The sequence below is a fragment of the Rhinoderma darwinii genome, chromosome 3 (assembly GCF_050947455.1).
Source record: "Rhinoderma darwinii isolate aRhiDar2 chromosome 3, aRhiDar2.hap1, whole genome shotgun sequence".
Classification (NCBI taxonomy): Eukaryota; Metazoa; Chordata; class Amphibia; order Anura; family Rhinodermatidae; genus Rhinoderma; species Rhinoderma darwinii.
In genome coordinates, this window is record NC_134689.1 from 415,267,088 (window position 1) to 415,292,212 (window position 25,125).

At 38.4% G+C, this 25,125-nt stretch overlaps 29 non-coding genes across 29 annotated transcripts; 6 read left to right on the forward strand and 23 right to left on the reverse strand.

The window, feature by feature from the left end:
* Positions 1–330: 330 nt before the first annotated feature.
* TRNAI-UAU (transfer RNA isoleucine (anticodon UAU)) lies at positions 331–403 on the reverse strand. Its single transcript has one exon. It is a non-coding gene; the product is annotated as a tRNA-Ile (tRNA).
* Positions 404–1,055: 652 nt separating this feature from the next.
* Positions 1,056–1,128, reverse strand: TRNAM-CAU (transfer RNA methionine (anticodon CAU)). Its single transcript has one exon. It is a non-coding gene; the product is annotated as a tRNA-Met (tRNA).
* Positions 1,129–1,239: 111 nt separating this feature from the next.
* Positions 1,240–1,311, forward strand: TRNAE-UUC (transfer RNA glutamic acid (anticodon UUC)). Its single transcript has one exon. It is a non-coding gene; the product is annotated as a tRNA-Glu (tRNA).
* Positions 1,312–1,778: 467 nt separating this feature from the next.
* On the reverse strand, positions 1,779–1,851 carry TRNAM-CAU (transfer RNA methionine (anticodon CAU)). Its single transcript has one exon. It is a non-coding gene; the product is annotated as a tRNA-Met (tRNA).
* A 651-nt stretch (positions 1,852–2,502) lies between these two features.
* On the reverse strand, positions 2,503–2,575 carry TRNAM-CAU (transfer RNA methionine (anticodon CAU)). Its single transcript has one exon. It is a non-coding gene; the product is annotated as a tRNA-Met (tRNA).
* A 651-nt stretch (positions 2,576–3,226) lies between these two features.
* On the reverse strand, positions 3,227–3,299 carry TRNAM-CAU (transfer RNA methionine (anticodon CAU)). The gene has a single exon. It is a non-coding gene; the product is annotated as a tRNA-Met (tRNA).
* Positions 3,300–3,950: 651 nt separating this feature from the next.
* Positions 3,951–4,023, reverse strand: TRNAM-CAU (transfer RNA methionine (anticodon CAU)). The gene has a single exon. It is a non-coding gene; the product is annotated as a tRNA-Met (tRNA).
* Positions 4,024–4,674: 651 nt separating this feature from the next.
* On the reverse strand, positions 4,675–4,747 carry TRNAM-CAU (transfer RNA methionine (anticodon CAU)). The gene has a single exon. It is a non-coding gene; the product is annotated as a tRNA-Met (tRNA).
* A 651-nt stretch (positions 4,748–5,398) lies between these two features.
* Positions 5,399–5,471, reverse strand: TRNAM-CAU (transfer RNA methionine (anticodon CAU)). Its single transcript has one exon. It is a non-coding gene; the product is annotated as a tRNA-Met (tRNA).
* Positions 5,472–6,122: 651 nt separating this feature from the next.
* Positions 6,123–6,195, reverse strand: TRNAM-CAU (transfer RNA methionine (anticodon CAU)). The gene has a single exon. It is a non-coding gene; the product is annotated as a tRNA-Met (tRNA).
* A 1,375-nt stretch (positions 6,196–7,570) lies between these two features.
* Positions 7,571–7,643, reverse strand: TRNAM-CAU (transfer RNA methionine (anticodon CAU)). The gene has a single exon. It is a non-coding gene; the product is annotated as a tRNA-Met (tRNA).
* Positions 7,644–8,294: 651 nt separating this feature from the next.
* On the reverse strand, positions 8,295–8,367 carry TRNAM-CAU (transfer RNA methionine (anticodon CAU)). Its single transcript has one exon. It is a non-coding gene; the product is annotated as a tRNA-Met (tRNA).
* A 651-nt stretch (positions 8,368–9,018) lies between these two features.
* Positions 9,019–9,091, reverse strand: TRNAM-CAU (transfer RNA methionine (anticodon CAU)). Its single transcript has one exon. It is a non-coding gene; the product is annotated as a tRNA-Met (tRNA).
* A 1,377-nt stretch (positions 9,092–10,468) lies between these two features.
* On the reverse strand, positions 10,469–10,541 carry TRNAM-CAU (transfer RNA methionine (anticodon CAU)). The gene has a single exon. It is a non-coding gene; the product is annotated as a tRNA-Met (tRNA).
* A 651-nt stretch (positions 10,542–11,192) lies between these two features.
* Positions 11,193–11,265, reverse strand: TRNAM-CAU (transfer RNA methionine (anticodon CAU)). The gene has a single exon. It is a non-coding gene; the product is annotated as a tRNA-Met (tRNA).
* Positions 11,266–11,916: 651 nt separating this feature from the next.
* TRNAM-CAU (transfer RNA methionine (anticodon CAU)) lies at positions 11,917–11,989 on the reverse strand. The gene has a single exon. It is a non-coding gene; the product is annotated as a tRNA-Met (tRNA).
* Positions 11,990–12,100: 111 nt separating this feature from the next.
* Positions 12,101–12,172, forward strand: TRNAE-UUC (transfer RNA glutamic acid (anticodon UUC)). The gene has a single exon. It is a non-coding gene; the product is annotated as a tRNA-Glu (tRNA).
* A 468-nt stretch (positions 12,173–12,640) lies between these two features.
* TRNAM-CAU (transfer RNA methionine (anticodon CAU)) lies at positions 12,641–12,713 on the reverse strand. The gene has a single exon. It is a non-coding gene; the product is annotated as a tRNA-Met (tRNA).
* Positions 12,714–13,548: 835 nt separating this feature from the next.
* Positions 13,549–13,620, forward strand: TRNAE-UUC (transfer RNA glutamic acid (anticodon UUC)). The gene has a single exon. It is a non-coding gene; the product is annotated as a tRNA-Glu (tRNA).
* Positions 13,621–14,812: 1,192 nt separating this feature from the next.
* Positions 14,813–14,885, reverse strand: TRNAM-CAU (transfer RNA methionine (anticodon CAU)). Its single transcript has one exon. It is a non-coding gene; the product is annotated as a tRNA-Met (tRNA).
* Positions 14,886–15,536: 651 nt separating this feature from the next.
* Positions 15,537–15,609, reverse strand: TRNAM-CAU (transfer RNA methionine (anticodon CAU)). Its single transcript has one exon. It is a non-coding gene; the product is annotated as a tRNA-Met (tRNA).
* A 651-nt stretch (positions 15,610–16,260) lies between these two features.
* On the reverse strand, positions 16,261–16,333 carry TRNAM-CAU (transfer RNA methionine (anticodon CAU)). Its single transcript has one exon. It is a non-coding gene; the product is annotated as a tRNA-Met (tRNA).
* Positions 16,334–17,701: 1,368 nt separating this feature from the next.
* Positions 17,702–17,774, reverse strand: TRNAM-CAU (transfer RNA methionine (anticodon CAU)). Its single transcript has one exon. It is a non-coding gene; the product is annotated as a tRNA-Met (tRNA).
* A 1,375-nt stretch (positions 17,775–19,149) lies between these two features.
* TRNAM-CAU (transfer RNA methionine (anticodon CAU)) lies at positions 19,150–19,222 on the reverse strand. Its single transcript has one exon. It is a non-coding gene; the product is annotated as a tRNA-Met (tRNA).
* Positions 19,223–19,332: 110 nt separating this feature from the next.
* On the forward strand, positions 19,333–19,404 carry TRNAE-UUC (transfer RNA glutamic acid (anticodon UUC)). Its single transcript has one exon. It is a non-coding gene; the product is annotated as a tRNA-Glu (tRNA).
* Positions 19,405–21,323: 1,919 nt separating this feature from the next.
* On the reverse strand, positions 21,324–21,396 carry TRNAM-CAU (transfer RNA methionine (anticodon CAU)). The gene has a single exon. It is a non-coding gene; the product is annotated as a tRNA-Met (tRNA).
* A 111-nt stretch (positions 21,397–21,507) lies between these two features.
* On the forward strand, positions 21,508–21,579 carry TRNAE-UUC (transfer RNA glutamic acid (anticodon UUC)). The gene has a single exon. It is a non-coding gene; the product is annotated as a tRNA-Glu (tRNA).
* A 1,910-nt stretch (positions 21,580–23,489) lies between these two features.
* TRNAM-CAU (transfer RNA methionine (anticodon CAU)) lies at positions 23,490–23,562 on the reverse strand. Its single transcript has one exon. It is a non-coding gene; the product is annotated as a tRNA-Met (tRNA).
* Positions 23,563–23,672: 110 nt separating this feature from the next.
* On the forward strand, positions 23,673–23,744 carry TRNAE-UUC (transfer RNA glutamic acid (anticodon UUC)). Its single transcript has one exon. It is a non-coding gene; the product is annotated as a tRNA-Glu (tRNA).
* The last annotated feature ends 1,381 nt before the right edge of the window (positions 23,745–25,125 follow it).

Below are 25,125 nucleotides of genomic sequence, written 5' to 3' on the forward strand. Positions count from 1 at the left end.
AATAATTCCTATTGTTCCCTTCTCACTCCAAGTCAACAACCCCTTTATCCTGTCAGTTTGGCTAATTTTCCTTTTTTTAATGAACTAGTTTCGCCAATAAATAAGAAACCATCAGACTATTTCACCCAATCTGATTGGGACTTTGCTTTAATATTGTTTCTTTTTAGGCAAGATCCTATTTTGGATTTAAAGCTCAAATCATTCCCATCTCTTCTACTCACTCAAAAATGACAAGGAAATCAACAACACTTTCCTCATATATTAAAAACGTTTCGGCAGAAAAACCCGATTTCCTGCGTGAATGGAGGAAGACAAAAACTCACTGAACAGTGCCTCGTGTGAGGATCGAACTCACAACCTTCAGATTATAAGACTGACACGCTTCCTACTGCACTAACGAGGCAACCACCAGATGTTTGTAGACAAGCTCAAAGCGGCAAAATGAAAAAATATATATATATTTTCTTTATTCCCACTTTTTCTTAGTCCATGACTCATTATACTTAATAACTGCTTCCATATGGTCTAGCGGTTAGGATTCCTGGTTTTCACCCAGGTGGCCTGTGTTCGACTCCTGGTATGGGAAATAACCTTTTACTAGTCTTGCATTTTCAAAGGTTGAGCGTTATAGGATAAAAGTGCTCTTTGTGGCCATAAATTCTAACTTATCTTTGTTTACCCATTCCTCCTCTTTTCACAAGATCCTATTTGACCTTGAAAACTCAAATAATTCCTATTGTTCCCTTCTCACTCCAAGTCAACAACCCCTTTATCCTGTCAGTTTGGCTAATTTTCCTTTTTTTAATGAACTAGTTTCGCCAATAAATAAGAAACCATCAGACTATTTCACCCAATCTGATTGGGACTTTGCTTTAATATTGTTTCTTTTTAGGCAAAATCCTATTTTGGATTTAAAGCTCAAATCATTCCCATCTCTTCTACTCACTCAAAAATGACAAGGAAATCAACAACACTTTCCTCATATATTAAAAACGTTTCGGCAGAAAAACCAGATTTCCTGCATGAATGGAGGAAGACAAAAACTCACTGAACAGTGCCTCGTGTGAGGATCGAACTCACGACCTTCAGATTATGAGACTGACACGCTTCCTACTGCGCTAACGAGGCAACCACCAGATGCATGTAGACAAGCTCAAAGCGGCAAAATGAAAAAATATATATACATTTTCTTTATTCCCACTTTTTCTTAGTCCATGACTCATTATACTTAATAACAGCTCCCATATGGTCTAGCGGTTAGGATTCCTGGTTTTCACCCAGGTGGCCCGGGTTCGACTCCTGGTATGGGAAAGAACCTTTCACTAGTCTTGCACTTTCAAAGGTTGAGCGTATAGGATAAAAGTGCTCTTTGTGGCCATAAATTCTAACTTATCTTTGTTTACCCATTCCTCCTCTTTTCACCAGATCCTATTTGAGCTTGAAACTCAAATAATTCCTATTGTTCCCTTCTCACTCCAAGTCAACAACCCCTTTATCCTGTCAGTTTGGCTAATTTTCCTTTTTTTAATGAACTAGTTTCGCCAATAAATAAGAAACCATCAGACTATTTCACCCAATCTGATTGGGACTTTGCTTTAATATTGTTTCTTTTTAGGCAAAATCCTATTTTGGATTTAAAGCTCAAATCATTCCCATCTCTTCTACTCACTCAAAAATGACAAGGAAATCAACAACACTTTCCTCATATATTAAAAACGTTTCGGCAGAAAAACCAGATTTCCTGCATGAATGGAGGAAGACAAAAACTCACTGAACAGTGCCTCGTGTGAGGATCGAACTCACGACCTTCAGATTATGAGACTGACACGCTTCCTACTGCGCTAACGAGGCAACCACCAGATGTTTGTAGACAAGCTCAAAGCGGCAAAATGAAAAAATATATATAAATTTTCTTTATTCCCACTTTTTCTTAGTCCATGACTCATTTTACTTAGTAACTGCTTCCATATGGTCTAGCGGTTAGGATTCCTGGTTTTCACCCAGGTGGCCTGGGTTTGACTCCCGGTATGGGAAAGAACCTTTCACTAGTCTTGCACTTTCAAAGGTTGAGCGTTATAGGATAAAAGTGCTCTTTGTGGCCATAAATTCTAACTTATCTTTGTTTACCCATTCCTCCTCTTTTCACCAGATCCTATTTGAGCTTGAAACTCAAATAATTCCTATTGTTCCCTTCTCACTCCAAGTCAACAACCCCTTTATCCTGTCAGTTTGGCTAATTTTCCTTTTTTTAATGAACTAGTTTCGCCAATAAATAAGAAACCATCAGACTATTTCACCCAATCTGATTGGGACTTTGCTTTAATATTGTTTCTTTTTAGGCAAGATCCTATTTTGGATTTAAAGCTCAAATCATTCCCATCTCTTCTACTCACTCAAAAATGACAAGGAAATCAACAACACTTTCCTCATATATTAAAAACGTTTCGGCAGAAAAACCCGATTTCCTGCATGAATGGAGGAAGACAAAAACTCACTGAACAGTGCCTCGTGTGAGGATCGAACTCACGACCTTCAGATTATGAGACTGACACGCTTCCTACTGCGCTAACGAGGCAACCACCAGATGTTTGTAGACAAGCTCAGAGCGGCAAAATGAAAAAATATATATACATTTTCTTTATTCCCACTTTTTCTTAGTCCATGACTCATTATACTTAATAACTGCTCCCATATGGTCTAGCGGTTAGGATTCCTGGTTTTCACCCAGGTGGCCTGGGTTCGACTCCTGGTATGGGAAAGAACCTTTCACTAGTCTTGCACTTTCAAAGGTTGAGCGTTATAGGATAAAAGTGCTCTTTGTGGCCATAAATTCTAACTTATCTTTGTTTACCCATTCCTCCTCTTTTCACCAGATCCTATTTGAGCTTGAAACTCAAATAATTCCTATTGTTCCCTTCTCACTCCAAGTCAACAACCCCTTTATCCTGTCAGTTTGGCTAATTTTCCTTTTTTTAATGAACTAGTTTCGCCAATAAATAAGAAACCATCAGACTATTTCACGCAATCTGATTGGGACTTTGCTTTAATATTGTTTCTTTTTAGGCAAAATCCTATTTTGGATTTAAAGCTCAAATCATTCCCATCTCTTCTACTCACTCAAAAATGACAAGGAAATCAACAACACTTTCCTCATATATTAAAAACATTTCGGCAGAAAAACCCGATTTCCTGCATGAATGGAGGAAGACAAAAACTCACTGAACAGTGCCTCGTGTGAGGATCGAACTCACGACCTTCAGATTATGAGACTGACACGCTTCCTACTGCGCTAACGAGGCAACCACCAGATGTTTGTAGACAAGCTCAAAGCGGCAAAATGAAAAAATATATATAAATTTTCTTTATTCCCACTTTTTCTTAGTCCATGACTCATTATACTTAATAACTGCTCCCATATGGTCTAGCGGTTAGGATTCCTGGTTTTCACCCAGGTGGCCTGGGTTCGACTCCTGGTATGGGAAAGAACCTTTCACTAGGCTTGCACTTTCAAAGGTTGAGCGTTATAGGATAAAAGTGCTCTTTGTGGCCATAAATTCTAACTTATCTTTGTTTACCCATTCCTCCTCTTTTCACCAGATCCTATTTGAGCTTGAAACTCAAATAATTCCTATTGTTCCCTTCTCACTCCAAGTCAACAACCCCTTTATCCTGTCAGTTTGGCTAATTTTCCTTTTTTTAATGAACTAGTTTCGCCAATAAATAAGAAACCATCAGACTATTTCACGCAATCTGATTGGGACTTTGCTTTAATATTGTTTCTTTTTAGGCAAAATCCTATTTTGGATTTAAAGCTCAAATCATTCCCATCTCTTCTACTCACTCAAAAATGACAAGGAAATCAACAACACTTTCCTCATATATTAAAAACGTTTCGGCAGAAAAACCCGATTTCCTGCATGAATGGAGGAAGACAAAAACTCACTGAACAGTGCCTCGTGTGAGGATCGAACTCACGACCTTCAGATTATGAGACTGACACGCTTCCTACTGCGCTAACGAGGCAACCACCAGATGTTTGTAGACAAGCTCAAAGCGGCAAAATGAAAAAATATATATAAATTTTCTTTATTCCCACTTTTTCTTAGTCCATGACTCATTTTACTTAGTAACTGCTTCCATATGGTCTAGCGGTTAGGATTCCTGGTTTTCACCCAGGTGGCCTGGGTTTGACTCCTGGTATGGGAAAGAACCTTTCACTAGTCTTGCACTTTCAAAGGTTGAGCGTTATAGGATAAAAGTGCTCTTTGTGGCCATAAATTCTAACTTATCTTTGTTTACCCATTCCTCCTCTTTTCACCAGATCCTATTTGAGCTTGAAACTCAAATAATTCCTATTGTTCCCTTCTCACTCCAAGTCAACAACCCCTTTATCCTGTCAGTTTGGCTAATTTTCCTTTTTTTAATGAACTAGTTTCGCCAATAAATAAGAAACCATCAGACTATTTCACCCAATCTGATTGGGACTTTGCTTTAATATTGTTTCTTTTTAGGCAAGATCCTATTTTGGATTTAAAGCTCAAATCATTCCCATCTCTTCTACTCACTCAAAAATGACAAGGAAATCAACAACACTTTCCTCATATATTAAAAACGTTTCGGCAGAAAAACCCGATTTCCTGCATGAATGGAGGAAGACAAAAACTCACTGAACAGTGCCTCGTGTGAGGATCGAACTCACGACCTTCAGATTATGAGACTGACACGCTTCCTACTGCGCTAACGAGGCAACCACCAGATGTTTGTAGACAAGCTCAGAGCGGCAAAATGAAAAAATATATATACATTTTCTTTATTCCCACTTTTTCTTAGTCCATGACTCATTATACTTAATAACTGCTCCCATATGGTCTAGCGGTTAGGATTCCTGGTTTTCACCCAGGTGGCCTGGGTTCGACTCCTGGTATGGGAAAGAACCTTTCACTAGTCTTGCACTTTCAAAGGTTGAGCGTTATAGGATAAAAGTGCTCTTTGTGGCCATAAATTCTAACTTATCTTTGTTTACCCATTCCTCCTCTTTTCACCAGATCCTATTTGAGCTTGAAACTCAAATAATTCCTATTGTTCCCTTCTCACTCCAAGTCAACAACCCCTTTATCCTGTCAGTTTGGCTAATTTTCCTTTTTTTAATGAACTAGTTTCGCCAATAAATAAGAAACCATCAGACTATTTCACGCAATCTGATTGGGACTTTGCTTTAATATTGTTTCTTTTTAGGCAAAATCCTATTTTGGATTTAAAGCTCAAATCATTCCCATCTCTTCTACTCACTCAAAAATGACAAGGAAATCAACAACACTTTCCTCATATATTAAAAACGTTTCGGCAGAAAAACCCGATTTCCTGCATGAATGGAGGAAGACAAAAACTCACTGAACAGTGCCTCGTGTGAGGATCGAACTCACGACCTTCAGATTATGAGACTGACACGCTTCCTACTGCGCTAACGAGGCAACCACCAGATGTTTGTAGACAAGCTCAAAGCGGCAAAATGAAAAAATATATATAAATTTTCTTTATTCCCACTTTTTCTTAGTCCATGACTCATTTTACTTAGTAACTGCTTCCATATGGTCTAGCGGTTAGGATTCCTGGTTTTCACCCAGGTGGCCTGGGTTTGACTCCTGGTATGGGAAAGAACCTTTCACTAGTCTTGCACTTTCAAAGGTTGAGCGTTATAGGATAAAAGTGCTCTTTGTGGCCATAAATTCTAACTTATCTTTGTTTACCCATTCCTCCTCTTTTCACCAGATCCTATTTGAGCTTGAAACTCAAATAATTCCTATTGTTCCCTTCTCACTCCAAGTCAACAACCCCTTTATCCTGTCAGTTTGGCTAATTTTCCTTTTTTTAATGAACTAGTTTCGCCAATAAATAAGAAACCATCAGACTATTTCACGCAATCTGATTGGGACTTTGCTTTAATATTGTTTCTTTTTAGGCAAAATCCTATTTTGGATTTAAAGCTCAAATCATTCCCATCTCTTCTACTCACTCAAAAATGACAAGGAAATCAACAACACTTTCCTCATATATTAAAAACGTTTCGGCAGAAAAACCCGATTTCCTGCATGAATGGAGGAAGACAAAAACTCACTGAACAGTGCCTCGTGTGAGGATCGAACTCACGACCTTCAGATTATGAGACTGACACGCTTCCTACTGCGCTAACGAGGCAACCACCAGATGTTTGTAGACAAGCTCAAAGCGGCAAAATGAAAAAATATATATAAATTTTCTTTATTCCCACTTTTTCTTAGTCCATGACTCATTTTACTTAGTAACTGCTTCCATATGGTCTAGCGGTTAGGATTCCTGGTTTTCACCCAGGTGGCCTGGGTTTGACTCCTGGTATGGGAAAGAACCTTTCACTAGTCTTGCACTTTCAAAGGTTGAGCGTTATAGGATAAAAGTGCTCTTTGTGGCCATAAATTCTAACTTATCTTTGTTTACCCATTCCTCCTCTTTTCACCAGATCCTATTTGAGCTTGAAACTCAAATAATTCCTATTGTTCCCTTCTCACTCCAAGTCAACAACCCCTTTATCCTGTCAGTTTGGCTAATTTTCCTTTTTTTAATGAACTAGTTTCGCCAATAAATAAGAAACCATCAGACTATTTCACCCAATCTGATTGGGACTTTGCTTTAATATTGTTTCTTTTTAGGCAAGATCCTATTTTGGATTTAAAGCTCAAATCATTCCCATCTCTTCTACTCACTCAAAAATGACAAGGAAATCAACAACACTTTCCTCATATATTAAAAATGTTTCGGCAGAAAAACCCGATTTCCTGCATGAATGGAGGAAGACAAAAACTCACTGAACAGTGCCTCGTGTGAGGATCAAACTCACGACCTTCAGATTATGAGACTGACACGCTTCCTACTGCGCTAACGAGGCAACCACCAGATGTTTGTAGACAAGCTCAAAGCGGCAAAATGAAAAAATATATATAAATTTTCTTTATTCCCACTTTTTCTTAGTCCATGACTCATTTTACTTAGTAACTGCTTACATATGGTCTAGCTGTTAGGATTCTTAGTTTTCACCCAGGTGGCCTGGGTTCGACTCCCGGTATGGGAAAGAACCTTTCACTAGTCTTGCACTTTCAAAGGTTGAGCGTTATAGGATAAAAGTGCTCTTTGTGGCCATAAATTCTAAATTATCTTTGTTTACCCATTCCTCCTCTTTTCACCAGATCCTATTTGAGCTTGAAACTCAAATAATTCCTATTGTTCCCTTCTCACTCCAAGTCAACAACCCCTTTATCCTGTCAGTTTGGCTAATTTTCCTTTTTTTAATGAACTAGTTTCGCCAATAAATAAGAAACCATCAGACTATTTCACCCAATCTGATTGGGACTTTGCTTTAATATTGTTTATTTTTAGGCAAGATCCTATTTTGGATTTAAAGCTCAAATCATTCCCATCTCTTCTACTCACTCAAAAATGACAAGGAAATCAACAACACTTTCCTCATATATTAAAAACGTTTCGGCAGAAAAACCAGATTTCCTGCATGAATGGAGGAAGACAAAAACTCACTGAACAGTGCCTCGTGTGAGGATCGAACTCACGACCTTCAGATTATGAGACTGACACGCTTCCTACTGCGCTAACGAGGCAACCACCAGATGTTTGTAGACAAGCTCAAAGCGGCAAAATGAAAAAATATATATAAATTTTCTTTATTCCCACTTTTTCTTAGTCCATGACTCATTATACTTAATAACTGCTCCCATATGGTCTAGCGGTTAGGATTCCTGGTTTTCACCCAGGTGGCCTGGGTTCAACTCCTGGTATGGGAAAGAACCTTTCACTAGTCTTGCACTTTCAAAGGTTGAGCGTTATAGGATAAAAGTGCTCTTTGTGGCCATAAATTCTAACTTATCTTTGTTTACCCATTCCTCCTCTTTTCACCAGATCCTATTTGAGCTTGAAACTCAAATAATTCCTATTGTTCCCTTCTCACTCCAAGTCAACAACCCCTTTATCCTGTCAGTTTGGCTAATTTTCCTTTTTTTAATGAACTAGTTTCGCCAATAAATAAGAAACCATCAGACTATTTCACCCAATCTGATTGGGACTTTGCTTTAATATTGTTTCTTTTTAGGCAAGATCCTATTTTGGATTTAAAGCTCAAATCATTCCCATCTCTTCTACTCACTCAAAAATGACAAGGAAATCAACAACACTTTCCTCATATATTAAAAACGTTTCGGCAGAAAAACCAGATTTCCTGCATGAATGGAGGAAGACAAAAACTCACTGAACAGTGCCTCGTGTGAGGATCGAACTCACGACCTTCAGATTATGAGACTGACACGCTTCCTACTGCGCTAACGAGGCAACCACCAGATGTTTGTAGACAAGCTCAAAGCGGCAAAATGAAAAAATATATATAAATTTTCTTTATTCCCACTTTTTCTTAGTCCATGACTCATTTTACTTAGTAACTGCTTCCATATGGTCTAGCGGTTAGGATTCCTGGTTTTCACCCAGGTGGCCTGGGTTCAACTCCCGGTATGGGAAAGAACCTTTCACTAGTCTTGCACTTTCAAAGGTTGAGCGTTATAGGATAAAAGTGCTCTTTGTGGCCATAAATTCTAACTTATCTTTGTTTACCCATTCCTCCTCTTTTCACCAGATCCTATTTGAGCTTGAAACTCAAATAATTCCTATTGTTCCCTTCTCACTCCAAGTCAACAACCCCTTTATCCTGTCAGTTTGGCTAATTTTCCTTTTTTTAATGAACTAGTTTCGCCAATAAATAAGAAACCATCAGACTATTTCACCCAATCTGATTGGGACTTTGCTTTAATATTGTGTCTTTTTAGGCAAAATCCTATTTTGGATTTAAAGCTCAAATCATTCCCATCTCTTCTACTCACTCAAAAATGACAAGGAAATCAACAACACTTTCCTCATATATTAAAAACGTTTCGGCAGAAAAACCCGATTTCCTGCATGAATGGAGGAAGACAAAAACTCACTGAACAGTGCCTCGTGTGAGGATCGAACTCACGACCTTCAGATTATGAGACTGACACGCTTCCTACTGCGCTAACGAGGCAACCACCAGATGTTTGTAGACAAGCTCAAAGCGGCAAAATGAAAAAATATATATACATTTTCTTTATTCCCACTTTTTCTTAGTCCATGACTCATTTTACTTAGTAACTGCTTCCATATGGTCTAGCGGTTAGGATTCCTGGTTTTCACCCAGGTGGCCTGGGTTTGACTCCCGGTATGGGAAAGAACCTCTCACTAGTCTTGCACTTTCAAAGGTTGAGCGTTATAGGATAAAAGTGCTCTTTGTGGCCATCAATTCTAACTTATCTTTGTTTACCCATTCCTCCTCTTTTCACCAGATCCTATTTGAGCTTGAAACTCAAATAATTCCTATTGTTCCCTTCTCACTCCAAGTCAACAACCCCTTTATCCTGTCAGTTTGGCTAATTTTCCTTTTTTTAATGAACTAGTTTCGCCAATAAATAAGAAACCATCAGACTATTTCACCCAATCTGATTGGGACTTTGCTTTAATATTGTTTCTTTTTAGGCAAAATCCTATTTTGGATTTAAAGCTCAAATCATTCCCATCTCTTCTACTCACTCAAAAATGACAAGGAAATCAACAACACTTTCCTCATATATTAAAAACGTTTCGGCAGAAAAACCCGATTTCCTGCATGAATGGAGGAAGACAAAAACTCACTGAACAGTGACTCGTGTGAGGATCGAACTCTCACGACCTTCAGATTATGAGACTGACACGCTTCCTACTGCGCTAACGAGGCAACCACCAGATGTTTGTAGACAAGCTCAAAGCGGCAAAATGAAAAAATATATATAAATTTTCTTTATTCCCACTTTTTCTTAGTCCATGACTCATTTTACTTAGTAACTGCTTCCATGTGGTCTAGCGGTTAGGATTCCTGGTTTTCACCCAGGTGGCCTGGGTTTGACTCCCGGTATGGGAAAGAACCTTTCACTAGTCTTGCACTTTCAAAGGTTGAGCGTTATAGGATAAAAGTGCTCTTTGTGGCCATAAATTCTAACTTATCTTTGTTTACCCATTCCTCCTCTTTTCACCAGATCCTATTTGAGCTTGAAACTCAAATAATTCCTATTGTTCCCTTCTCACTCCAAGTCAACAACCCCTTTATCCTGTCAGTTTGGCTAATTTTCCTTTTTTTAATGAACTAGTTTCGCCAATAAATAAGAAACCATCAGACTATTTCACGCAATCTGATTGGGACTTTGCTTTAATATTGTTTCTTTTTAGGCAAAATCCTATTTTGGATTTAAAGCTCAAATCATTCCCATCTCTTCTACTCACTCAAAAATGACAAGGAAATCAACAACACTTTCCTCATATATTAAAAACGTTTCGGCAGAAAAACCCGATTTCCTGCATGAATGGAGGAAGACAAAAACTCACTGAACAGTGCCTCGTGTGAGGATCGAACTCACGACCTTCAGATTATGAGACTGACACGCTTCCTACTGCGCTAACGAGGCAACCACCAGATGTTTGTAGACAAGCTCAAAGCGGCAAAATGAAAAAATATATATAAATTTTCTTTATTCCCACTTTTTCTTAGTCCATGACTCATTTTACTTAGTAACTGCTTCCATATGGTCTAGCGGTTAGGATTCCTGGTTTTCACCCAGGTGGCCTGGGTTTGACTCCCGGTATGGGAAAGAACCTTTCACTAGTCTTGCACTTTCAAAGGTTGAGCGTTATAGGATAAAAGTGCTCTTTGTGGCCATAAATTCTAACTTATCTTTGTTTACCCATTCCTCCTCTTTTCACCAGATCCTATTTGAGCTTGAAACTCAAATAATTCCTATTGTTCCCTTCTCACTCCAAGTCAACAACCCCTTTATCCTGTCAGTTTGGCTAATTTTCCTTTTTTTAATGAACTAGTTTCGCCAATAAATAAGAAACCATCAGACTATTTCACGCAATCTGATTGGGACTTTGCTTTAATATTGTTTCTTTTTAGGCAAAATCCTATTTTGGATTTAAAGCTCAAATCATTCCCATCTCTTCTACTCACTCAAAAATGACAAGGAAATCAACAACACTTTCCTCATATATTAAAAACGTTTCGGCAGAAAAACCCGATTTCCTGCATGAATGGAGGAAGACAAAAACTCACTGAACAGTGCCTCGTGTGAGGATCGAACTCACGACCTTCAGATTATGAGACTGACACGCTTCCTACTGCGCTAACGAGGCAACCACCAGATGTTTGTAGACAAGCTCAAAGCGGCAAAATGAAAAAATATATATAAATTTTCTTTATTCCCACTTTTTCTTAGTCCATGACTCATTTTACTTAGTAACTGCTTCCATATGGTCTAGCGGTTAGGATTCCTGGTTTTCACCCAGGTGGCCTGGGTTTGACTCCCGGTATGGGAAAGAACCTTTCACTAGTCTTGCACTTTCAAAGGTTGAGCGTTATAGGATAAAAGTGCTCTTTGTGGCCATAAATTCTAACTTATCTTTGTTTACCCATTCCTCCTCTTTTCACCAGATCCTATTTGAGCTTGAAACTCAAATAATTCCTATTGTTCCCTTCTCACTCCAAGTCAACAACCCCTTTATCCTGTCAGTTTGGCTAATTTTCCTTTTTTTAATGAACTAGTTTCGCCAATAAATAAGAAACCATCAGACTATTTCACGCAATCTGATTGGGACTTTGCTTTAATATTGTTTCTTTTTAGGCAAAATCCTATTTTGGATTTAAAGCTCAAATCATTCCCATCTCTTCTACTCACTCAAAAATGACAAGGAAATCAACAACACTTTCCTCATATATTAAAAACGTTTCGGCAGAAAAACCCGATTTCCTGCATGAATGGAGGAAGACAAAAACTCACTGAACAGTGCCTCGTGTGAGGATCGAACTCACGACCTTCAGATTATGAGACTGACACGCTTCCTACTGCGCTAACGAGGCAACCACCAGATGTTTGTAGACAAGCTCAAAGCGGCAAAATGAAAAAATATATATAAATTTTCTTTATTCCCACTTTTTCTTAGTCCATGACTCATTTTACTTAGTAACTGCTTCCATATGGTCTAGCGGTTAGGATTCCTGGTTTTCACCCAGGTGGCCTGGGTTCGACTCCCGGTATGGGAAAGAACCTTTCACTAGTCTTGCACTTTCAAAGGTTGAGCGTTATAGGATAAAAGTGCTCTTTGTGGCCATAAATTCTAAATTATCTTTGTTTACCCATTCCTCCTCTTTTCACCAGATCCTATTTGAGCTTGAAACTCAAATAATTCCTATTGTTCCCTTCTCACTCCAAGTCAACAACCCCTTTATCCTGTCAGTTTGGCTAATTTTCCTTTTTTTAATGAACTAGTTTCGCCAATAAATAAGAAACCATCAGACTATTTCACCCAATCTGATTGGGACTTTGCTTTAATATTGTTTCTTTTTAGGCAAGATCCTATTTTGGATTTAAAGCTCAAATCATTCCCATCTCTTCTACTCACTCAAAAATGACAAGGAAATCAACAACACTTTCCTCATATATTAAAAACGTTTCGGCAGAAAAACCAGATTTCCTGCATGAATGGAGGAAGACAAAAACTCACTGAACAGTGCCTCGTGTGAGGATCGAACTCACGACCTTCAGATTATGAGACTGACACGCTTCCTACTGCGCTAACGAGGCAACCACCAGATGTTTGTAGACAAGCTCAAAGCGGCAAAATGAAAAAATATATATAAATTTTCTTTATTCCCACTTTTTCTTAGTCCATGACTCATTTTACTTAGTAACTGCTTCCATATGGTCTAGCGGTTAGGATTCCTGGTTTTCACCCAGGTGGCCTGGGTTTGACTCCCGGTATGGGAAAGAACCTTTCACTAGTCTTGCACTTTCAAAGGTTGAGCGTTATAGGATAAAAGTGCTCTTTGTGGCCATAAATTCTAACTTATCTTTGTTTACCCATTCCTCCTCTTTTCACCAGATCCTATTTGAGCTTGAAACTCAAATAATTCCTATTGTTCCCTTCTCACTCCAAGTCAACAACCCCTTTATCCTGTCAGTTTGGCTAATTTTCCTTTTTTTAATGAACTAGTTTCGCCAATAAATAAGAAACCATCAGACTATTTCACCCAATCTGATTGGGACTTTGCTTTAATATTGTTTATTTTTAGGCAAGATCCTATTTTGGATTTAAAGCTCAAATCATTCCCATCTCTTCTACTCACTCAAAAATGACAAGGAAATCAACAACACTTTCCTCATATATTAAAAACGTTTCGGCAGAAAAACCCGATTTCCTGCATGAATGGAGGAAGACAAAAACTCACTGAACAGTGCCTCGTGTGAGGATCAAACTCACGACCTTCAGATTATGAGACTGACACGCTTCCTACTGCGCTAACGAGGCAACCACCAGATGTTTGTAGACAAGCTCAAAGCGGCAAAATGAAAAAATATATATACATTTTCTTTATTCCCACTTTTTCTTAGTCCATGACTCATTTTACTTAGTAACTGCTTCCATATGGTCTAGCGGTTAGGATTCCTGGTTTTCACCCAGGTGGCCTGGGTTCGACTCCCGGTATGGGAAAGAACCTTTCACTAGTCTTGCACTTTCAAAGGTTGGGCGTTATAGGATAAAAGTGCTCTTTGTGGCCATAAATTCTAACTTATCTTTGTTTACCCATTCCTCCTCTTTTCACCAGATCCTATTTGAGCTTGAAACTCAAATAATTCCTATTGTTCCCTTCTCACTCCAAGTCAACAACCCCTTTATCCTGTCAGTTTGGCTAATTTTCCTTTTTTTAATGAACTAGTTTCGCCAATAAATAAGAAACCATCAGACTATTTCACCCAATCTGATTGGGACTTTGCTTTAATATTGTTTATTTTTAGGCAAGATCCTATTTTGGATTTAAAGCTCAAATCATTCCCATCTCTTCTACTCACTCAAAAATGACAAGGAAATCAACAACACTTTCCTCATATATTAAAAACGTTTCGGCAGAAAAACCCGATTTCCTGCATGAATGGAGGAAGACAAAAACTCACTGAACAGTGCCTCGTGTGAGGATCAAACTCACGACCTTCAGATTATGAGACTGACACGCTTCCTACTGCGCTAACGAGGCAACCACCAGATGTTTGTAGACAAGCTCAAAGCGGCAAAATGAAAAAATATATATAAATTTTCTTTATTCCCACTTTTTCTTAGTCCATGACTCATTTTACTTAGTAACTGCTTCCATATGGTCTAGCGGTTAGGATTCCTGGTTTTCACCCAGGTGGCCTGGGTTTGACTCCCGGTATGGGAAAGAACCTTTCACTAGTCTTGCACTTTCAAAGGTTGAGCGTTATAGGATAAAAGTGCTCTTTGTGGCCATCAATTCTAACTTATCTTTGTTTACCCATTCCTCCTCTTTTCACCAGATCCTATTTGAGCTTGAAACTCAAATAATTCCTATTGTTCCCTTCTCACTCCAAGTCAACAACCCCTTTATCCTGTCAGTTTGGCTAATTTTCCTTTTTTTAATGAACTAGTTTCGCCAATAAATAAGAAACCATCAGACTATTTCACCCAATCTGATTGGGACTTTGCTTTAATATTGTTTCTTTTTAGGCAAGATCCTATTTTGGATTTAAAGCTCAAATCATTCCCATCTCTTCTACTCACTCAAAAATGACAAGGAAATCAACAACACTTTCCTCATATATTAAAAACGTTTCGGCAGAAAAACCCGATTTCCTGCATGAATGGAGGAAGACAAAAACTCACTGAACAGTGCCTCGTGTGAGGATCGAACTCACGACCTTCAGATTATGAGACTGACACGCTTCCTACTGCGCTAACGAGGCAACCACCAGATGTTTGTAGACAAGCTCAAAGCGGCAAAATGAAAAAATATATATAAATTTTCTTTATTCCCACTTTTTCTTAGTCCATGACTCATTTTACTTAGTAACTGCTTCCATATGGTCTAGCGGTTAGGATTCCTGGTTTTCACCCAGGTGGCCTGGGTTTGACTCCCGGTATGGGAAAGAACCTTTCACTAGTCTTGCACTTTCAAAGGTTGAGCGTTATAGGATAAAAGTGCTCTTTGTGGCCATCAATTCTAACTTATCTTTGTTTACCCATTCCTCCTCTTTTCACCAGATCCTATTTGAGCTTGAAACTCAAATAATTCCTATTGTTCCCTTCTCACTCCAAGTCAACAACCCCTTTATCCTGTCAGTTTGGCTAATTTTCCTTTTTTTAATGAACTAGTTTCGCCAATAAATAAGAAACCATCAGACTATTTCACCCAATCTGATTGGGACTTTGCTTTAATATTGTTTCTTTTTAGGCAAGATCCTATTTTGGATTTAAAGCTCAAATCATTCCCATCTCTTCTACTCACTCAAAAATGACAAGGAAATCAACAACACTTTCCTCATATATTAAAAACGTTTCGGCAGAAAAACCAGATTTCCTGCATGAATGGAGGAAGACAAAAACTCACTGAACAGTGCCTCGTGTGAGGATCGAACTCACGACCTTCAGATTATGAGACTGACACGCTTCCTACTGCGCTAACGAGGCAACCACCAGATGTTTGTAGACAAGCTCAAAGCGGCAAAATGAAAAAATATATATAAATTTTCTTTATTCCCACTTTTTCTTAGTCCATGACTCATTTTACTTAGTAACTGCTTCCATATGGTCTAGCGGTTAGGATTCCTGGTTTTCACCCAGGTGGCCTGGGTTTGACTCCCGGTATGGGAAAGAACCTTTCACTAGTCTTGCACTTTCAAAGGTTGAGCGTTATAGGATAAAAGTGCTCTTTGTGGCCATCAATTCTAACTTATCTTTGTTTACCCATTCCTCCTCTTTTCACCAGATCCTATTTGAGCTTGAAACTCAAATAATTCCTATTGTTCCCTTCTCACTCCAAGTCAACAACCCCTTTATCCTGTCAGTTTGGCTAATTTTCCTTTTTTTAATGAACTAGTTTCGCCAATAAATAAGAAACCATCAGACTATTTCACCCAATCTGATTGGGACTTTGCTTTAATATTGTTTCTTTTTAGGCAAGATCCTATTTTGGATTTAAAGCTCAAATCATTCCCATCTCTTCTACTCACTCAAAAATGACAAGGAAATCAACAACACTTTCCTCATATATTAAAAACGTTTCGGCAGAAAAACCAGATTTCCTGCATGAATGGAGGAAGACAAAAACTCACTGAACAGTGCCTCGTGTGAGGATCGAACTCACGACCTTCAGATTATGAGACTGACACGCTTCCTACTGCGCTAACGAGGCAACCACCAGATGTTTGTAGACAAGCTCAAAGCGGCAAAATGAAAAAATATATATAAATTTTCTTTATTCCCACTTTTTCTTAGTCCATGACTCATTTTACTTAGTAACTGCTTCCATATGGTCTAGCGGTTAGGATTCCTGGTTTTCACCCAGGTGGCCTGGGTTTGACTCCCGGTATGGGAAAGAACCTTTCACTAGTCTTGCACTTTCAAAGGTTGAGCGTTATAGGATAAAAGTGCTCTTTGTGGCCATAAATTCTAACTTATCTTTGTTTACCCATTCCTCCTCTTTTCACCAGATCCTATTTGAGCTTGAAACTCAAATAATTCCTATTGTTCCCTTCTCACTCCAAGTCAACAACCCCTTTATCCTGTCAGTTTGGCTAATTTTCCTTTTTTTAATGAACTAGTTTCGCCAATAAATAAGAAACCATCAGACTATTTCACCCAATCTGATTGGGACTTTGCTTTAATATTGTTTATTTTTAGGCAAGATCCTATTTTGGATTTAAAGCTCAAATCATTCCCATCTCTTCTACTCACTCAAAAATGACAAGGAAATCAACAACACTTTCCTCATATATTAAAAACGTTTCGGCAGAAAAACCCGATTTCCTGCATGAATGGAGGAAGACAAAAACTCACTGAACAGTGCCTCGTGTGAGGATCAAACTCACGACCTTCAGATTATGAGACTGACACGCTTCCTACTGCGCTAACGAGGCAACCACCAGATGTTTGTAGACAAGCTCAAAGCGGCAAAATGAAAAAATATATATACATTTTCTTTATTCCCACTTTTTCTTAGTCCATGACTCATTTTACTTAGTAACTGCTTCCATATGGTCTAGCGGTTAGGATTCCTGGTTTTCACCCAGGTGACCTGGGTTCGACTCCCATACCGGGAAAGAACCTTTCACTAGTCTTGCACTTTCAAAGGTTGAGCGTTATAGGATAAAAGTGCTCTTATAAATTCTAACTTATCTTTGTTTACCCATTCCTCCTCTTTTCACCAGATCCTATTTGAGCTTGAAACTCAAATAATTCCTATTGTTCCCTTCTCACTCCAAGTCAACAACCCCTTTATCCTGTCAGTTTCGCTAATTTTCCTTTTTTTAATGAACTAGTTTCGCCAATAAATAAGAAACCATCAGACTATTTCACGCAATCTGATTGGGACTTTGCTTTAATATTGTTTCTTTTTAGGCAAAATCCTATTTTGGATTTAAAGCTCAAATCATTCCCATCTCTTCTACTCACTCAAAAATGACAAGGAAATCAACAACACTTTCCTCATATATTAAAAACGTTTCGGCAGAAAAACCCGATTTCCTGCATGAATGGAGGAAGACAAAAACTCACTGAACAGTGCCTCGTGTGAGGATCGAACTCACGACCTTCAGATTATGAGACTGACACGCTTCCTACTGCGCTAACGAGGCAACCACCAGATGTTTGTAGACAAGCTCAAAGCGGCAAAATGAAAAAATATATATAAATTTTCTTTATTCCCACTTTTTCTTAGTCCATGACTCATTTTACTTAGTAACTGCTTCCATATGGTCTAGCGGTTAGGATTCCTGGTTTTCACCCAGGTGGCCTGGGTTCGACTCCTGGTATGGGAAAGAACCTTTCACTAGTCTTGCACTTTCAAAGGTTGGGCGTTATAGGATAAAAGTGCTCTTTGTGGCCATAAATTCTAACTTATCTTTGTTTACCCATTCCTCCTCTTTTCACCAGATCCTATTTGAGCTTGAAACTCAAATAATTCCTATTGTTCCCTTCTCACTCCAAGTCAACAACCCCTTTATCCTGTCAGTTTGGCTAATTTTCCTTTTTTTAATGAACTAGTTTCGCCAATAAATAAGAAACCATCAGACTATTTCACCCAATCTGATTGGGACTTTGCTTTAATATTGTTTATTTTTAGGCAAGATCCTATTTTGGATTTAAAGCTCAAATCATTCCCATCTCTTCTACTCACTCAAAAATGACAAGGAAATCAACAACACTTTCCTCATATATTAAAAACGTTTCGGCAGAAAAACCCGATTTCCTGCATGAATGGAGGAAGACAAAAACTCACTGAACAGTGCCTCGTGTGAGGATCAAACTCACGACCTTCAGATTATGAGACTGACACGCTTCCTACTGCGCTAACGAGGCAACCACCAGATGTTTGTAGACAAGCTCAAAGCGGCAAAATGAAAAAATATATATACATTTTCTTTATTCCCACTTTTTCTTAGTCCATGACTCATTTTACTTAGTAACTGCTTCCATATGGTCTAGCGGTTAGGATTCCTGGTTTTCACCCAGGTGACCTGGGTTCGACTCCCATACCGGGAAAGAACCTTTCACTAGTCTTGCACTTTCAAAGGTTGAGCGTTATAGGATAAAAGTGCTCTTTGTGGCCATAAATTCTAACTTATCTTTGTTTACCCATTCCTCCTCTTTTCACCAGATCCTATTTGAGCTTGAAACTCAAATAATTCCTATTGTTCCCTTCTCACTCCAAGTCAACAACCCCTTTATCCTGTCAGTTTCGCTAATTTTCCTTTTTTTAATGAACTAGTTTCGCCAATAAATAAGAAACCATCAGACTATTTCACCCAATCTGATTGGGACTTTGCTTTAATATTGTTTCTTTTTAGGCAAAATCCTATTTTGGATTTAAAGCTCAAATCATTCCCATCTCTTCTACTCACTCAAAAATGACAAGGAAATCAACAACACTTTCCTCATATATTAAAAACGTTTCGGCAGAAAAACCCGATTTCCTGCATGAATGGAGGAAGACAAAAACTCACTGAACAGTGCCTCGTGTGAGGATCGAACTCACGACCTTCAGATTATGAGACTGACACGCTTCCTACTGCGCTAACGAGGCAACCACCAGATGTTTGTAGACAAGCTCAAAGCGGCAAAATGAAAAAATATATATACATTTTCTTTATTCCCACATTTCTTAGTCCATGACTCATTATACTTAATAACTGCTCCCATATGGTCTAGCGGTTAGGATTCCTGGTTTTCACCCAGGTGGCACGGGTTCGACTCCCGGTATGGGAAAAAACCTTTTACTAGTCTTGCACTTTCAAAGGTTGAGCGTTATAGGATAAAAGTGCTCTTTGTGGCCATAAATTCTAACTTATCTTTGTTTACCCATTCCTCCTCTTTTCACCAGATCCTATTTGAGCTTGAAAACTCAAATAATTCCTATTTTTCCCTTCTCACTCCAAGTCAACAACCCCTTTATCCTGTCAGTTTGGCTAATTTTCCTTTTTTTAATGAACTAGTTCCGCCAATAAATAAGAAACCATCAGACTATTTCATCCAATCTGATTGGGACTTTGCTTTAATATTGTTTCTTTTTAGGCAAGATCCTATTTTGGATTTAAAGCTCAAATCATTCCCATCTCTTCTACTCACTCAAAAATGACAAGGAAATCAACAACACTTTCCTCATATATTAAAAACGTTTCGGCAGAAAAACCCGATTTCCTGCATGAATGGAGGAAGACAAAAACTCACTGAACAGTGCCTCGTGTGAGGATCGAACTCACGACCTTCAGATTATGAGACTGACACGCTTCCTACTGCGCTAACAAGGCAACCACCAGATGTTTGTAGACAAGCTCAAAGCGGCAAAATGAAAAAATATATATACATTTTCTTTATTCCCACTTTTTCTTAGTCCATGACTCATTACACTAAATAACTGCTCCCATATGGTCTAGCGGTTAGGATTCCTGGTTTTCACCCAGGTTGCCCGGGTTCGACTCCCGGTATGTGAAAGAACCTTTTACTAGTCTTGCACTTTCAAAGGTTGAGCGTTATAGGATAAAAGTGCTCTTTGTGGCCATAAATTCTAACTTATCTTTGTTTACCCATTCCTCCTCTTTTCACCAGATCCTATTTGAGCTTGAAAACTCAAATAATTCCTATTGTTCCCTTCTCACTCCAAGTCAACAACCCCTTTATCCTGTCAGTTTGGCTAATTTTCCTTTTTTTATTGAACTAGTTTCGCCAATAAATAAGAAACCATCAGACTATTTCACCCAATCTGATTGGGACTTTGCTTTAATATTGTTTCTTTTTAGGCAAGATCCTATTTTGGATTTAAAGCTCAAATCATTCCCATCTCTTCTACTCACTCAAAAATGACAAGGAAATCAACAACACTTTCCTCATATATTAAAAACGTTTCGGAAGAAAAACCCGATTTCCTGCATGAATGGAGGAAGACAAAAACTCACTGAACAGTGCCTCGTGTGAGGACCGAACTCACGACCTTCAGATTATGAGACTGACACGCTTCCTACTGCGCTAACGAGGCAACCACCAGATGTTTGTAGACAAGCTCAAAGCGGCAAAATGAAAAAATATATATACATTTTCTTTATTCCCACTTTTTCTTAGTCCATGACTCATTACACTAAATAACTGCTCCCATATGGTCTAGCGGTTAGGATTCCTGGTTTTCACCCAGGTTGCCAGAGTTCGACTCCCGGTATGTGAAAGAACCTTTTACTAGTCTTGCACTTTCAAAGGTTGAGCGTTATAGGATAAAAGTGCTCTTTGTGGCCATAAATTCTAACTTATCTTTGTTTACCCATTCCTCCTCTTTTCACCAGATCCTATTTGAGCTTGAAAACTCAAATAATTCCTATTGTTCCCTTCTCACTCCAAGTCAACAACCCCTTTATCCTGTCAGTTTGGCTAATTTTCCTTTTTTTAATGAACTAGTTTCACCAATAAATAAGAAACCATCAGACTATTTCACCCAATCTGATTGGGACTTTGCTTTAATATTGTTTCTTTTTAGGCAAGATCCTATTTTGGATTTAAAGCTCAAATCATTCCCATCTCTTCTACTCACTCAAAAATGACAAGGAAATCAACAACACTTTCCTCATATATTAAAAACGTTTCGGCAGAAAAACCCGATTTCCTGCATGAATGGAGGAAGACAAAAACTCACTGAACAGTGCCTCGTGTGAGGATCGAACTCACGACCTTCAGATTATGAGACTGACACGCTTCCTACTGCGCTAACGAGGCAACCACCAGATGTTTGTAGACAAGCTCAAAGCGGCAAAATGAAAAAATATATATACATTTTCTTTATTCCCACTTTTTCTTAGTCCATGACTCATTATACTTAATAACTGCTCCCATATGGTCTAGCGGTTAGGATTCCTGGTTTTCACCCAGGTGGCCCGGGTTCGACTCCCGGTATGGGAAAAAACCTTTTACTAGTCTTGCAGTTTCAAAGGTTGAGCGTTATAGGATAAAAGTGCTCTTTGTGGCCATAAATTCTAACTTATCTTTGTTTACCCATTCCTCCTCTTTTCACCAGATCCTATTTGAGCTTGAAAACTCAAATAATTCCTATTGTTCCCTTCTCACTCCAAGTCAACAACCCCTTTATCCTGTCAGTTTGGCTAATTTTCCTTTTTTTAATGAACTAGTTTCACCAATAAATAAGAAACCATCAGACTATTTCACCCAATCTGATTGGGACTTTGCTTTAATATTGTTTCTTTTTAGGCAAGACCCTATTTTGGATTTAAAGCTCAAATCATTCCCATCTCTTCTACTCACTCAAAAATGACAAGGAAATCAACAACACTTTCCTCATATATTAAAAACGTTTCGGCAGAAAAACCCGATTTCCTGCATGAATGGAGGAAGACAAAAACTCACTGAACAGTGCCTCGTGTGAGGATCGAACTCACGACCTTCAGATTATGAGACTGACACGCTTTCTACTGCGCTAACGAGGCAACCACCAGATGTTTGTAGACAAGCTCAAAGCGGCAAAATGAAAAAATATATATACATTTTCTTTATTCCCACTTTTTCTTAGTCCATGACTCATTACACTAAATAACTGCTCCCATATGGTCTAGCGGTTAGGATTCCTGGTTTTCACCCAGGTTGCCCGGGTTCGACTCCCGGTATGTGAAAGAACCTTTTACTAGTCTTGCACTTTCAAAGGTTGAGCGTTATAGGATAAAAGTGCTCTTTGTGGCCATAAATTCTAACTTATCTTTGTTTACCCATTCCTCCTCTTTTCACCAGATCCTATTTGAGCTTGAAAACTCAAATAATTCCTATTGTTCCCTTCTCACTCCAAGTCAACAACCCCTTTATCCTGTCAGTTTGGCTAATTTTCCTTTTTTTATTGAACTAGTTTCGCCAATAAATAAGAAACCATCAGACTATTTCACCCAATCTGATTGGGACTTTGCTTTAATATTGTTTCTTTTTAGGCAAGATCCTATTTTGGATTTAAAGCTCAAATCATTCCCATCTCTTCTACTCACTCAAAAATGACAAGGAAATCAACAACACTTTCCTCATATATTAAAAACGTTTCGGAAGAAAAACCCGATTTCCTGCATGAATGGAGGAAGACAAAAACTCACTGAACAGTGAGGACCGAACTCACGACCTTCAGATTATGAGACTGACACGCTTCCTACTGCGCTAACGAGGCAACCACCAGATGTTTGTAGACAAGCTCAAAGCGGCAAAATGAAAAAATATATATACATTTTCTTTATTCCCACTTTTTCTTAGTCCATGACTCATTACACTAAATAACTGCTCCCATATGGTCTAGCGGTTAGGATTCCTGGTTTTCACCCAGGTTGCCAGGGTTCGACTCCCGGTATGTGAAAGAACCTTTTACTAGTCTTGCACTTTCAAAGGTTGAGCGTTATAGGATAAAAGTGCTCTTTGTGGCCATAAATTCTAACTTATCTTTGTTTACCCATTCCTCCTCTTTTCACCAGATCCTATTTGAGCTTGAAAACTCAAATAATTCCTATTGTTCCCTTCTCACTCCAAGTCAACAACCCCTTTATCCTGTCAGTTTGGCTAATTTTCCTTTTTTTAATGAACTAGTTTCACCAATAAATAAGAAACCATCAGACTATTTCACCCAATCTGATTGGGACTTTGCTTTAATATTGTTTCTTTTTAGGCAAGATCCTATTTTGGATTTAAAGCTCAAATCATTCCCATCTCTTCTACTCACTCAAAAATGACAAGGAAATCAACAACACTTTCCTCATATATTAAAAACGTTTCGGCAGAAAAACCCGATTTCCTGCATGAATGGAGGAAGACAAAAACTCACTGAACAGTGCCTCGTGTGAGGATCGAACTCACGACCTTCAGATTATGAGACTGACACGCTTCCTACTGCGCTAACGAGGCAACCACCAGATGTTTGTAGACAAGCTCAAAGCGGCAAAATGAAAAAATATATATACATTTTCTTTATTCCCACATTTCTTAGTCCATGACTCATTATACTTAATAACTGCTCCCATATGGTCTAGCGGTTAGGATTCCTGGTTTTCACCCAGGTGGCCCGGGTTCGACTCCCGGTATGGGAAAAAACCTTTTACTAGTCTTGCACTTTCAAAGGTTGAGCGTTATAGGATAAAAGTGCTCTTTGTGGCCATAAATTCTAACTTATCTTTGTTTACCCATTCCTCCTCTTTTCACCAGATCCTATTTGAGCTTGAAAACTCAAATAATTCCTATTGTTCCCTTCTCACTCCAAGTCAACAACCCCTTTATCCTGTCAGTTTGGCTAATTTTCCTTTTTTTAACCCCTTAAGGACGCAGCCTAGTTTGGGCCTTAAGGCTCAGAGCCCATTTTTCAAATCTGACATATTTCACTTTATGTGGTAATAACGTCGGAATGCTTAAACCTATCCAAGCGATTCTGAGATTGTTTTCTCGTGACACTTTGGGCTTCATGTTCGTGGTAAAATTTGGTCGATATATTCAGTGTTTATTGGTGAAAAATTGCAAAATTTAGAGAAAATTTTGAAAAAATTGCATTTTTCAGAATTTAAATGCATCTGCTTGTAAAACAGACGGTTATACCACCCAAAATAGTTACTAGTTCACATTTCCCATATGTCTACTTTAGATTGGCATCGTTTTTTTAACATTCTTTTATTTTTCTTGGACGTTACAAGGCTTAGAACATAAACAGCAATTTCTCATATTTTTAAGAAAATTTCAAAAGCCTTTTTTTTAAGGTACCTCTTGAGTTCTGAAGTGGCTTTGAGGGGCCTATGTATTAGAAACCCCCATAAAACACCCCATTTTAAAAACTAGACCCCTCAAAGTATTCAAAACAGCATTTAGAAAGTTTTTTAACCCTTCAGGCATTTCACAGGAATTAAAGCAATGTGGAGGTGAAATTTGCAAATTTCATTTTTCTTGCTGAATTTCAATATTATTCCATTTTTTTCTGTAACACAGAAGATTTTACCAGAGAATTACTACTAAATATGTATTGTCCAGATTCTGCAGTTTTTAGAAATGTCCCACATGTGGCTCTAGTGCGCTCGTGGAATAAAACACAAGCCTCAGAAACAAAGGAGCACCTAGTGCATTTTGAGGCCTCTTTTTTATTAGAATATATTTTAGGCAGCATGCCAGGTTTGAAGAGGTGTTGAGGTATGAAAGCAATGGAAACCCACCAGAAGTGACCCCATTTTGGAAACTAGACCCCTCAAGGAATTCATTTATGGTTGTTGTTATCATTTTGACCACACCGTTTTTTCACAGCACCTATTTGAATTGGGCTGTGAATTAAAAAAATGATATTTTTTTCCATTAAGATGTAATTTTTGTTCAAAATTTCTTATTTTCACAAGGAATAAAACACCCCATTTTGTTGCCCAATTTGTCCTGAGTGCGGCAATACCCCATTTGTGGTGATAAACTGATGTTTGGGCCCATGGCAGGACTCAGAAG